Here is a 12,994-nt window from a genome sequence, read left to right on the forward strand (position 1 = left end):
GTAATCAAGCATTGTGTGGGTACTAATTACGGCTCAAAATTTTAAGCTTATGCCAGACTTCATCCAGATGTTACAGTAGTCAGCACAGTTTAATGGTTTGGCCGAAGAGGATCCAAACAATCACATTGAGAACTTCTTGGAAGTTTGTGACAAGCTCAAGATTAATGGTGTTACAGATGATGTCATCAAGTTGAGGACCTTCCCATTTTCCATAAAAGAAAGACCAAAGCAATGGCTACATTCATTACCTAGAGCATCGATCACTATATGGGAGGAGATGGTAGAAGCTTTTCTTGGCCGATATTTTCCTCCTGGAAAATCTGTGAAGCTTAAGAATGAGATATCTTCTTTTGAGCAAACAGAATTGTAGTCTCTTTTTGAGACATGGGATAGGTTCAAGCAACTCCTGAGAAAGGTCCTCAACATGGGTGACTCGAGTGTATGATCATTTAGATTTTCTATAGTGGGTTGGACCCAAGCACAAAGCAGTTACTTGATGCTACAGTAGGAGGTACCTTAGGCATCAAGATCCCCGACGAAGCCCGACATCTCATCGAAGAAATTGCTATGAACAGTTATCAGTGGAACACACGGGATAGAAAGAAGGTAACAGACTTCATGAGATTGATGTAGTCACATCATTGGTGGCCCAGGTTGAGTCATTGAGTAAGAAGTTAGACACTCTAACTTTCCCTAGAGTGGTGGTCGCGATGAGTTGCACTAGGTGTGGGAGAGGACATGCGCCATCTGATTGCCCTATTTTGATTGGTGGTACTACTTCCGTGGAACAGGTTGATTTTGTAGGTAATGGAATGGGAGGTCAAGGAAATCCGTATACCAATACCTATAATCCAGGGTGGAGGAGCCACCCAAATCTTTCTTGGAGTAATCAAGGCAACAAAAGACTATGGCACCACCCGGTTTCCAAAAGCAAAAACAACACCCTATACATAGAGAATAGAGTTTCAGGGTTGGAAAATCAAATGATTGACTTAGAGAAGGCTTTAACGAAGTTTATTTCATCATCGGATATAAGATTTCAATTGGTTGAAGCCACACTTCACAACCACACCACATCAGTGTACAACTTGGAGAACCAAGTGGGTCAAATTATGAAGTCAGTCTCAGAAAGATCTCAAGGGAGTTTGCCTAGCAACATGGAGACCAATCCAAGAGAACATGTGAAGGAGATTATTTTGAGAAGTGGTTATGAACTTGAGGGTAGGCTCCCTAGTGAGAAGATCAATGTCGAGTCACCCGTGGTCATGGAGGTTGTGGATAAATCCAAAGAGGAAGAGGTGGCACCTCCACCTTACAAGCCAAGAATCCCTTACCCTTCAAGATTGAAGAACGACCAAAGTGATGGGTAATACAAGAATTGTTTGGGTCTATTCAAGCAATTGCGCATCAACATCCCATTTGTGGACCCTTTGTCTCAAATGCTTTGCTATGAAAACTTTCTCAAGGACCTCTTAACCAATAAGAGGAAGTTGGAGGAGAGTGCATCTGTGATCTTAGATGCCTCTTGTTCGGCAGTGTTGCAAAAGAATATGTTGAACAAGAAGAAAGACCCCAAAAGCTTTATCATTCCGTGCAACATTGGTAATTTGGGGGAAGAAAAGGCATTGGCGGATTCAGGGACTAGAATCAATGCCATGCCTTACACATTCTTTTAGAAGCTAGGCTTGGGAGAGCCTAGGCCCACTCGGATGACACTTCAATTGGCCGATCGAATAGTTAGACATCCGAGGGGCATCATTGAAGACATACTTGTGAAAGTTGACAAGTACATATTTCTTGTAGACTTAGTGGTGTTGGATGTTGATGAAGATGCCGAGGTGTCATTGATACTTGCGAGGCCATTCTTGTGCACTTCCAAGGCTCTCATTAACATGGACAGTGGGGAGTTGATATTACAAGTTGGTGATGACAAGTTGACATATGACCTCACCAAAGGCATGCGGTATTCTCTTAACTTTGATGATACCCTATATTTTCTTGACACCACTGATGAGCTTATTGATAAATATGTGCAGGAAATGATGTGTCCGGACCCCTATAAGGGGTTGCTAGATCAAGAGGTGGAGACTGAAGAATTTTTGACACTTGGTCTAGATTATAAGCTGCAACTTACTACGGGGATCATGAAGAGGATGATCCAAAAGATGAAGTGAGCAAGGAGATGTCACAAGAAGCGCCCCAAGGCTAGTGGGGATGTACAAACACGGAGTAAGAATGATGAACCCCTGTGTGGTAACAAGCTCGACAACTCTCCCTCTACCTTGAAACAATTATGTGCATCATGCTTTCGAGTTGTAGGTAAGAGGGCAACTTTCATTTATGAGCCCCCATGAGGTAAGGTCAGATACGTCAAGCTTTGTGACATTGAATGACAATGCCCCGTGCATGTGACCCGCAAGTGCATGAATTTGTCAAAGTAATAAATCCCATGTGAGTGGGGTATCGTATCCACAGAGAGTAGGGAATAAAAATACCTAAATTGCTATTTAACCAAGTGGGGTATCGTATCCCCATGAGGTAAGGCAATTGATAGAAGCGGGGTACTCAGACAATGCTCCCCCTAGGACTTATGCTTCAAGTGCAAGACCTACCATTATACTTCCTAATTAATGCTTGATGAGTCGTGGAAATCCTAATGCACATGGTCCCAAACCTAAGGTCAACTGTGACTAACCCTACACTATGTCCCGGTGGAGAAATCACTTAGTCTCAACACCTTACACTGCACATGGGTGCATGGAGTTCTAGGGATTCCAAGTGATAAACCCTATTCGTATGTGTAGATCTAACCCTTTGGTCTAGGCGAAATACCCCTAGTTACAATTAAGCCCCAGATACTAAAGTCATTTCAACGCTTCACTCTGTTACTCACGCAACTAACCACCAGTGGAGTTCATCCCTTAGCACTTCACTCTATTGTAACCATAAAGAGCTCTAGGAAATAGAGGTAGGATAAATTACACTGGAGGGGAAAGGGGACGCTCCGCTACCTCTAGACTCACCCTCTCAACCCCCTCTAATCTAGCTTTGTCTAACTCTCATGGCGTGTCACTCATCCACAAAGATTACCAATATTGACTCTCAACCCTAGTGTCACTCTAGGGGAGAAATCATTCAACAAGCATTTAAGATTGGAACTTAAATAAAAACATCAATTAAGGAAAGCTTAATGGAAGGTCAAAGAAACAATAACATCATAGGGTTTACAAAATCCAAGTACCCACTGGGAGTTTTAGCTCTTCATGGAGCACAATACAATCAATAATGAAATCGAAAGTAAAGATAAGCAATCCATAGGAAAACCCCCTTGGTATTCATGTGGATAGTCTTGTGGAGTAGCCTCATCTTCGCCAAAGGTCCCCTTGTCCGGCCTAGGGCACACCTCACCGGATCTGTGCTGACGAAAGCTCCCCCAATAACCTTCTTCAAAGCAAAGCGCAGTGTCGAATTTGGAGAACCACTCCAAAGACGTGCCAAAAGCCTCTAAAACCCTAACCGATGGCCTGTCAAAAGATGGAGAAAAGTTGGAGAGAAGGGGGAAAGAATATTCCCAAAATCGGGCTGAATCGAGGCTTAAATAGGGCTGGAATCAGGCATCCACAAGCCCCTCTAGATCTGCCATACGGGACTGTGGAATTTCCACACGGGCATGGGGAATTTTCACACACCCATGTGGATTCTCTAGAAATCTGATTTTCCACAGTGATTTTTACAATAGTTACTACAGTACTCCGTCGAAACACTACCAATTCCACACTTTTCATCGAGGCAACATAAATGGGCACATGTTTATGCCGTAGATCGCAACCCTTCTTCAATCAAAAGCCTCATTGGTGAAGATCTTGCTACCAATGCACAAGTCAGGATACACAAATGTGACTGCCTTCGTGCGCCTCTGACAAGGTACCCATGCGTATATCCCGCAAGTGCACGAGTTTGTCGAAGTAATAATCCCGGATGAGGAGGTATCGAATCCATAGGGAATAGGGAATAAAAACACTTAATCTGCTTCTTAGCTATGTGAAAGATCAGTAGTGATAAGTGTGGCAATGATTCAATTCTTAAAAGTAAAAACAACAAGTAAGAGAGTACGAGTAAAGAGTCAGTTAAGGCAATCGATAAAGATGGGGTACTCAAATAATGCTATGCCTAAGACAATCGTTTAAGTGCAAGAACCCTCTATTATGCTTCCTAATCATTGCAATGGTGAGTCGTGGAAATCCTTAAATACATAGTCCCAAATCTAAGGTCAACTATGCCTAACTCTATACATGTCCCGGAGGAGAGATTAGATAACCTCTCAACCTCGCACTCGCGTAGAGTTGCAATGAGCTCTAGGGATTCCATGTGATAAATCTCTTCCTAATTATAGACCTAACCCTTTGGTCCAGGTGGAAGGTCCCTAACCACAATTAAACCCTAGATACTAAAATCATCTCAACGCTTCACTCCGTTACACACGCAACTAAGCCCTAACGGAGAGTCATCTCTTAGACCATTCACTCTATTATTGCCGCAAAGAACTCGAGGAACGGAGGTAGAATCTATCACGTCGGAGGGGAAAGGGGACGCTCCTGTACCTCTTGACTCACCCTCTCAACCCTCTCCAACCTAGCTTTGTCTAACGCTAGTGGTGTGTCTCTCACTCGCAAGGTTACCAATAAGAACTCTCAACCCTAGTGTCACTCTAGGGGACATGTTCATACAATCAAGCATTAAAGGTTGGAACTCACAATAAACATCAATTAATTGAAATCATAATAAAGAGATTCAATCAAACAAATATTTCCTAGGGTTCACAAATACCCAAGTACCCACTAGGGGTTTAGCTCTCCATGGAGCTAAGTACAATCAAAGAAATAGAATGTAAAAGCAATGAATCCATAGAGAAACCCCCTCGATAGTTGTGTCGATGGTCTTATGGAAAGTCCTCTACTCGTCCCCAGAGGATTCTCTTGTCCGGTAGAGGATATGCCTTGACGAAAGCTCCCCTACCAACCTTCTTCCTAAGGAATAATGATGTCGGAGCCGTAGAACCTCTCCAAAACCTTAGCCAATACCTCTCAAAACCCTAGCCGAAACCCTCTCTCAAGTTGGGGAAAAGATAGAGAAAAGAATGTTGAACTCGATGCTGAATCGGCTTTAAATAGAGGTCGGAATCGAGCGACCACATCGGGCTCGTGGATTTTTCACACGCCATGGAATTTCCACATCGGGCGTGTATAATTTCCATACGCCCGTGTGGATTCTCTAATTCCTATTTTCTCGGCTCAGGCTATGAGCAAGTCTTTGCTAAAGCATTTTCACTACAATGTTCTCGCTACGATGACGGCCTAAAAATACTACCCCGACTCCATACTTTCATCGAGGTGACGTAAGCGGCACGCGCTCACGTCGTGGATCGCTTTGCTTCTTTAATGACGGACAAGTTGGTGGAGATCTTGTTCTATGTGCATAAGTCGAATGCTTGAGTGTGACCGCCCTTGTGCCCCTCCAAATGGTTGTGCTAACTCAAATACGAGGAGGTTGGCACACACTCTAGCATCTCGCACCCGACCTATGTCTTCGCGTTTGAACCTTAGCAAGATTTCCTCCAAAATCGGTGCATTAAGATCCACATTTACTTTTTTCCTTCGTACTCGGCCTCACAACCCTACGTGCACGAAATTAACATAAAAACACACATATTAATGAAAAAACCCGAGAAAAGTAATGCTCAACATAAGGAAAGAATGCTTCGCATTCATATCACACAAGCACTTATCAAACTCCCCCACACTTAAGCTTTTTCTTGTCCTCAAGCAAAAATTAAACATTCTGTGCATAGATGAAGGAAATATTGGAAGTGCTTGGCCTTAGGTTCACCAAAGTGTATAGAGAAAGCATTCTACAAGTAAGGGAAATTTCAACATTAAATACAAAAAATCAAAGCTCTAGCTAAAAACTTGAATAAGAAAGGACAACAAACCCGAAATCGTGTAAGTGTGTGAACTCACTCAAAACAACCCAAGGTATACTCCTCAAAGTTCTAAGTACAAGGGACTTATTTATCTACAAAAGTGACAACAATTTCAAAGATGGTAGTAGCTTCACACATCCTCTAAGGTAGCCCTTTCCAAAGCGGCCGCTAAGGTGGCTTTCACACTTTCGAGGTGGTAGCTCTTTCTACCGGAGTGGTAGCTTTCACTCATTCTATGAGATAGCTCTTTCTCTCATTAGGGCATAGCTAGTATCCGACTTATGAGAGTAGCTTCATACTTCATAGGTGGTAGCTCTTTTCACCCAACAAGCACAAATAAACAATAAAACTATTTTGTTCCTTCTTTTCATTTTTCATTTTTTTTTCAGAATTTAACACAAGAAACAACTATAACTAGTCCCTTTAACATCGAACATGAGTTTCCAATAGACTTTAAAGAGTGAGTAGTGTACTGAGTATTGTTCGGGTAAAAATTCCTAGAAATTCAAGCAAGAACTAGAGCATGAAAACATTCAATGTTAAAAATTCTGCTAAACTCAAGAATACACTCATTTCAACTAAGGTGAACCGCCATTGGCTATGTGAGCATATATCAATCAAGAACAATAGAAAAGATGTGTGCACTATGAAACTCCCCCCAACACTTAAGTTGTACATTGTCCTCAATATACATATGCAAGCTCAGTCAAAATATATATTAATGAAGAATAGATGTGGGAGAAGGAATCAAAACAATACTCCCCTGACTACTAATGTCACGTTTGTTGGAGCTAAGTCCTTGGGAGTAATGTTCTGACTGATTGTGAAGCTCACACGGTCAAGTGCCTAAGCACCTTGGCCGTACCCATGAGAAAGTCTCAATTCCCAAGATGACAAGACCATTTGCATGCATACACGAGGAGGTTCAGTGAAGCTTAATAAAAACAAAATAACTCGAGTATATAAGAGATAAAGCAATGAATACAACTCGAGAATCAACATGCGAATAAACTCAGAAGGAGAATCCTTTCTGAGTGAACAAGTCTAAAATGGAATGCAAAAAAGTAAAAGAAATAAAAGTCAGGTGTCGGTGTCATCCTCTGGCTCAACTGCTGCTGCTGCTGGTGGTGCTAAATTGAAGGGTGCTGGCGGAAGTGGTGAGGGAGATGCTGGAGGAGGTGGTGGGGGAACCAGTGGCCTGCCCATCAATAGGCGTTGTATCATGTCAAAACGGTCTAATATCTCAGCGTACTGCACTACCTAAATAGCTTGCAGCTCCGCTATCTCGGTTCGGATCTCACCCACATCGCTCTCAAGCCTCTCAATACGGTCATAAGCTCGAGGACCCTGTGCTGCGAGGTGTCTGCGAATCTGTCGGGAACCCTCCGCAGTATCTCCTTCGCTCCTGGCGGTATCTGGGGTAGCTGTAGCAATAATATAGACCCCTGGCCCACATCTCTGTACCAACCCCATCATCCTGATCGTCTCAAATGCAAGAGGGGTAGGCACAAATGTCCTCTCAGCACCATGTAAAGCGTCCCCCAAACCCATTCCCAAGATGAGCCTGGTGATGTAAGAGCCAGCAAATAATAAACCCACTCTCGCAGACTGACCCTGGTACCTCATAATATCCGCTAATATGCACCCCAAGTGAATCAGCACATTGCGTGCCAAGGAGTATAAAAAGAGCAAATCTTGCCTGGTCAGAGCAGCTGTGTTATCGGCTCGACCAGACACAGACCTGCTGATAACTGCGTGCAAATACCTGTAGCTCAACCGGGGTAGGCTAGTGGCCTTCGACATCCCTGGTTCATACTCCCCATGTCCACACAGAATCCTATACACATGATGTGGAGTCACAGATACTGGAAAATCCGCAGGTAAATGTCCATACTCCACTGTACCTGTGTATGCAACATCGTATAGGCCCATCCAAATTGAAAACTCACTTACACTCATGGAAAATGGATGTCCGAATACCCAAAACTGTATAGCCTACATAGTGTCAAATCTCCCATGCATCAGATGAAACTCAAAAGACGCTAAAACCTCAAGCGTCAATGAGCGGTAAGCTGGCTCACTGATCGTCAGTAGCCTCCTCCAGCTTCCTACTGCTAGCATCTCATCAATCTCATCAGCTAGCTCATCACCCCACAGAATATCTCTTAGCACTTGCAAATCCACAAAACGAGTCTGACCAAAACCAAGTGCTGAAAGTTTCTCAAATCGAGTATGATGCTCAGGATTTGAGAAATCCATGTGTATTGTCTCGGGTGGGGTAACTCTGAGACGCTCAAAGAAGCTCAAGAGCGGTGTACTTCAGAATTCCACACGGGCCTGTGGAAATTACCCATACCCGTGTGGATCTCCAGGGCATGAAAGAAAACCGCACAGGTGCACAATAATTCTCAAAAATTTAACTTTAAAAATGCTTCTAGACAGAAAAAGGGTTACCGATGAAATAAATGCTAAAACTCTGAAAATCAGCACTATATGCGAAGAAAAATCCTCCAAAACAACAGTGATCGGTTGAGAAGATGATCAGAAGTAGTTTTCAGGCGGCTGGAGATGAGGAATGAGACGGTTCACAAGGTTTTTAAGGAAAAAATCGCATCTCTTAGAATTCTGTGCATCCACACGGGTGTGTGGAAATTGCCCACGCCCATGTGCCTCATTACAGGAGAGCCACAGGGGCGTACACACGCCCCTGTGTGCTCTCGGGAAAACACTCCTTCGACTCTAACTGCTCTAGCATGGGCGTGTGGTAAATACCCACGCCCATGCGCCCGACCCACAGGGGCAGCCGCATGCCTCTGTGCCTTCCCTGAACAACCAAGAAATTTGCCAAGTGTTCGACACGCCCGTGCGGAAATTCCACATGGGCGTGGATATGCACATGCCCAATTCACAGGGGCAGCCACATGCCCTGTGTTTTCTCGGGATGGAGAGAACTCCTGTGCAAAATTTCGTACGGGCGTGTGGAAATTACCCACGCCCGTGTGTGGTTCACAAGGTCACCCACAGGGGTGAGTCCACACTCCTGTGTGCTCTAGGCATAATCTGCCCAACTCTGCAGGAATTCACACGCCCGTGCAGAAATTACCCACGGGCATGTGACATTGGCATGGTCATTCACAGGGGCAGCCGCACGCTACTGTGCCTTCTCCGGATGAGCTCGCAATACATATACACGAGCGTGTGGAAATTCCACACCCCCGTGCATTTCCACTGGATGCTTTAGAGAAACCTGCAGGCTCTGCAGAAAATCTCTGAACATATTTACACACTCAGAGCCTGCCCTATTATGCAAATTTTACCAATGAAAAACATGAAATAGAGCTCAAACGACCAAATTTTGCCAATTCCACATGAAAACACACGATGACTTTAAAAAAACCCCTCAATAAAATTTTAGCACAAGCATATAAAAATTAAGACACCAACACTCCACAATTTATTCATGCAAAACACTATATTATTCAACTAAGAAAAATAGTAAACACTTGGGTTGCCTTTCAAGAAGCGCTTGTTTAACGTCACTAAGCTTGACGTACCTTGTCTTACCTCATGGGGGTTCATAGATGAAGGTTGCCCTCTTACCCATGACTTGAAAGCATGATGAGCACAATCTATTCAAAGGAGAGGGTGTATTATCGGGCTTTGGACCACCTAGCAATGAGTCATCCAACTCCTTCCGTTTATGGATGTCTCCAACAGCCTTGGAGTGTTTCTGGTGGCGTCTCCTAGCCCTCTTCATTTTCCGGAGCACCTTCTTCAGGAACCCCAAGGTAGATGGTACTTCCTCCGTCGATCCAAGCATCATTACATCTTCATGTCTCTCCTCTAGGTCGAACAAACGTTCATACAGATCCTGATTGAACATTTCCTGCATGTATTCATCAACAATCTCATCAGTAGTGTCTAGAAAGTATAAAGTATCATCGAAATCAAGAGAATTCCGTATGGCTTCAGCAAGGCGGTATATGAGGTTGTCATCTCCAACTCTCAATGTGAGCTCTCCACCGTCCATTTCAATCAATGCTTTGGAAGTCTGCAAGAATGGTCTCCCAAGTATCAAAGGTACATCTGCATCCTCGTCGACGTCTAGCACTACAAAGTCAACCAGAAAAATGTACTTGTCCACCTTGACAAGCACACCATCAATGATGCCTCTTGGATGTCGTACTGTTCGGTCCGCTAGTTGCAAAGTCATCCGAGTAGGCCTAGCCTAGCCCATGCATAGCTTTTGAAAGAAGCTGTATGCCATAACATTGATACTGGCCCCAGAGTCCGCCAATGCCATTTCCTCACCTAGATTGCCAATATTACACGGAATGATGAAGCTTCTCGGGTCTTTCTTCTTGTTCGGTATGTTCTTTTGCAATACCGCTGAGCATGAAGCATCTAAAACCACTGAAGCACTTTCCTCTAACTTCCTCTTGTTAGTTAATAAATCTTTCAAGAACTTCGCATACTTAGGCATTTGGGCCAATGCCTCAACAAAAGGAATATTGATGTGGAGTTGCTTGAACAAACTCAGGAACTTCTTGTACTGTTCATCCCCTTGGACATTTTCAATCTAGAGGGATAAGGGATTCTTGGCTTGAAAGGTGGGGGTGCCACCTCTTTCTCTTTGCTTGTTCCCTCTTCCACCTCTATAACCTCGGGTGTGTGTTCTTTTGGCTTCTCACTCAGAAGCCTACCTTCAACCTCACGACCACTTCTCAAAGTGATGGCCTTCACGTGCTCTCTAGGGTTGGTTTCTGTATTGCTCGGCAAGCTTCCATGTGGCCTTTCAGAGAGAGACTTCGCAATTTGCCCCACCTGATTTTCAAGGTTATGCAAAGAGGCGGTGTCGTTGCAAAATGTGGTCGCGACTGATTCAAACCATGTATTTGCAGATTGCACAAATCGAGTCAAGTGCTTCTCTAAGGCATTCATTCGGGTTTCCAAACCTGAGACTCTGTTTTCTACCTGAGGGGCTTGTTGTTGTTGTTGTTGGAAACCAGGTGGCCCCATGGCCTTTTGTGGACCCTGATTACTCCATGAGAAATTGGGATGATTCTTCCAACCCGAATTGTAGGTATTTCTATATGGATTTCCTTGAGGTCTCATGCCATTACCTACAAAATCATCGTTCTCCACCGAAGAAACATCACCGATAGAGATCGAGCAATCGGAGGGAGCATGTCCTCCACCACACCCGGTGTAATTAGTAATGGCTGCCACTCTATTCGAAGTTAGAAGATCTAACTTCTTACTCAAATTTTCCAGTTGAGCCACCAATGAAGTTATCGCATCTATTTCATGGAGACCGGCCACCTTTTTCTTGTCCCTAGCATTCCATTGGTAGTTGTTTAACCCCATTTCTTCAATTAACTAACGGGGCTCATCGGGGGTCTTGCTACCTAAGGTACCTTATACTGCCGCATCCAAAAGTTGCCTTTTACTCTGATTCAAACCGTTGTAAAAGGTCTGAACAATCATCCACTCCAAAAATCCGTGTTGCGGGCACTTTCTCAGGAGTTCCTTGAACCTTTCCCATGTATCAAATAGAGACTCCAATTCCAACTGAACAAAGGATGAGATCTCATTCCTAAGCTTTGCAAATTTTTTGGGAGGGAAATAACGGGCAAGAAAAGCTTCTACCATCTGCTCCCATGTGGTAATTGATGCTCTAGGTAATGAGTGTAGCCACTGCTTTGCTCTCCCCTTTAGGGAAAATGGGAAGGATCTCAACTTGATGGCATCATCCGTCACTCCGTTTATCTTCAGTATATCACACACGCCGAGAAAACTCTCTATATGAATGTTTGGATCCTCATCGGCCAAACCGTTGAACTGTGTGGATTGCTGCAACATGTGGATGAATGTCGGCTTCAACTCAAAGTTCTAAGCTGTAATCAGGGGACGCACAATATTCGATTGTGTCCCCAACACTGAAGGTCTGGCATAATCAGATAATGTTCACTGTTGCTCATTCTGTTCTGCCATGTTTTCAGATCCTTCCACTTCCAAATCAGCTAAATTAGAATGTTCTTATACAGGCTCTTTCCCTTTTCTTCTAAGTGTACGTTCAAGCTCAGGATCTCCTTCAATCTATATTAACGGATTCCCTCGGGTCATAACCTGGAGCTGCACCCAAAAAGAAAGAAAAACAAAATTAGAACGATGATAGAATAAGAAGATATGAAACAGAATGTATGGTGAAATAGCTAAGAAAACAAAGTGCAAAGTATCTCTAAACGCCTACTCCCCAGCAACGGTGCCAAAAAACTTGACAAGGTCCCCTTGCGTATATCGAGCAAGTGCACGGGTTTGTCAAAATAATAATCCTAGATGAGCGGGTATTGAATCCACAGGGAATAGGGAATAAAAACACTTAATCCGCTTCTTAGCTATGTGAAAGATCAGTAGTGATAAGTGTGACAATGATTCAATTCTCAAAAGTAAAAACAACAAGTAAGAGAGTACGAGTAAAGAGTGAGGTAAGGCAATCGATAAAGATGGGGTACTTAGATAATGCTCTGCCTAGGACAATCGTTTCAAGTGCAAGAACCCTCTATTATGCTTCCTAATCAATACAATGGTGAGTCGTGGAAATTCTTAAATACATAGTCCCAAATCTAAGGTCAACTATGCCTAACTCTATAAATGTCCCAGAGGAGAGATTAGATAGCCTCTCAACCTCGCACTCGTATAGAGTTGCAATGAGCTCTAGGGATTCCAAGTGATAAATCTCTTCCTAATTATAGACCTAACCCTTTGGTCCAGGTGGAAGGTCCCTAACCACAATTAAGCCCTAGATACTAAGATCATCTCAACGCTTCACTCCGTTGCACGTGCAACTAAGCCCCAGCGGAGGGTTATCTCTTAGACCATTCACTATATTATGGCCGCAAAGAACTCGAGAAACGGAGGTAGAATCTATCACGTCGGAGGGGAAAGGGGACGCTCTCGTACCTCTCGACTCACCCTCTCAACCCTCTCCAACTTAGATTTGTCTAACGCTCG

At 43.7% G+C, this 12,994-nt stretch overlaps 1 non-coding gene across 1 annotated transcript; it reads left to right on the forward strand.

Moving 5' to 3' along the window:
* Window positions 1–11,477: 11,477 nt before the first annotated feature.
* Window positions 11,478–11,584, forward strand: LOC120265899. Its single transcript, XR_005537793.1, has one exon. It is a non-coding gene; the product is annotated as a small nucleolar RNA R71 (small nucleolar RNA).
* The last annotated feature ends 1,410 nt before the right edge of the window (window positions 11,585–12,994 follow it).

This window comes from Dioscorea cayenensis, chromosome 1 (assembly GCF_009730915.1).
Source record: "Dioscorea cayenensis subsp. rotundata cultivar TDr96_F1 chromosome 1, TDr96_F1_v2_PseudoChromosome.rev07_lg8_w22 25.fasta, whole genome shotgun sequence".
Lineage (NCBI taxonomy): Eukaryota > Viridiplantae > Streptophyta > Magnoliopsida > Dioscoreales > Dioscoreaceae > Dioscorea > Dioscorea cayenensis.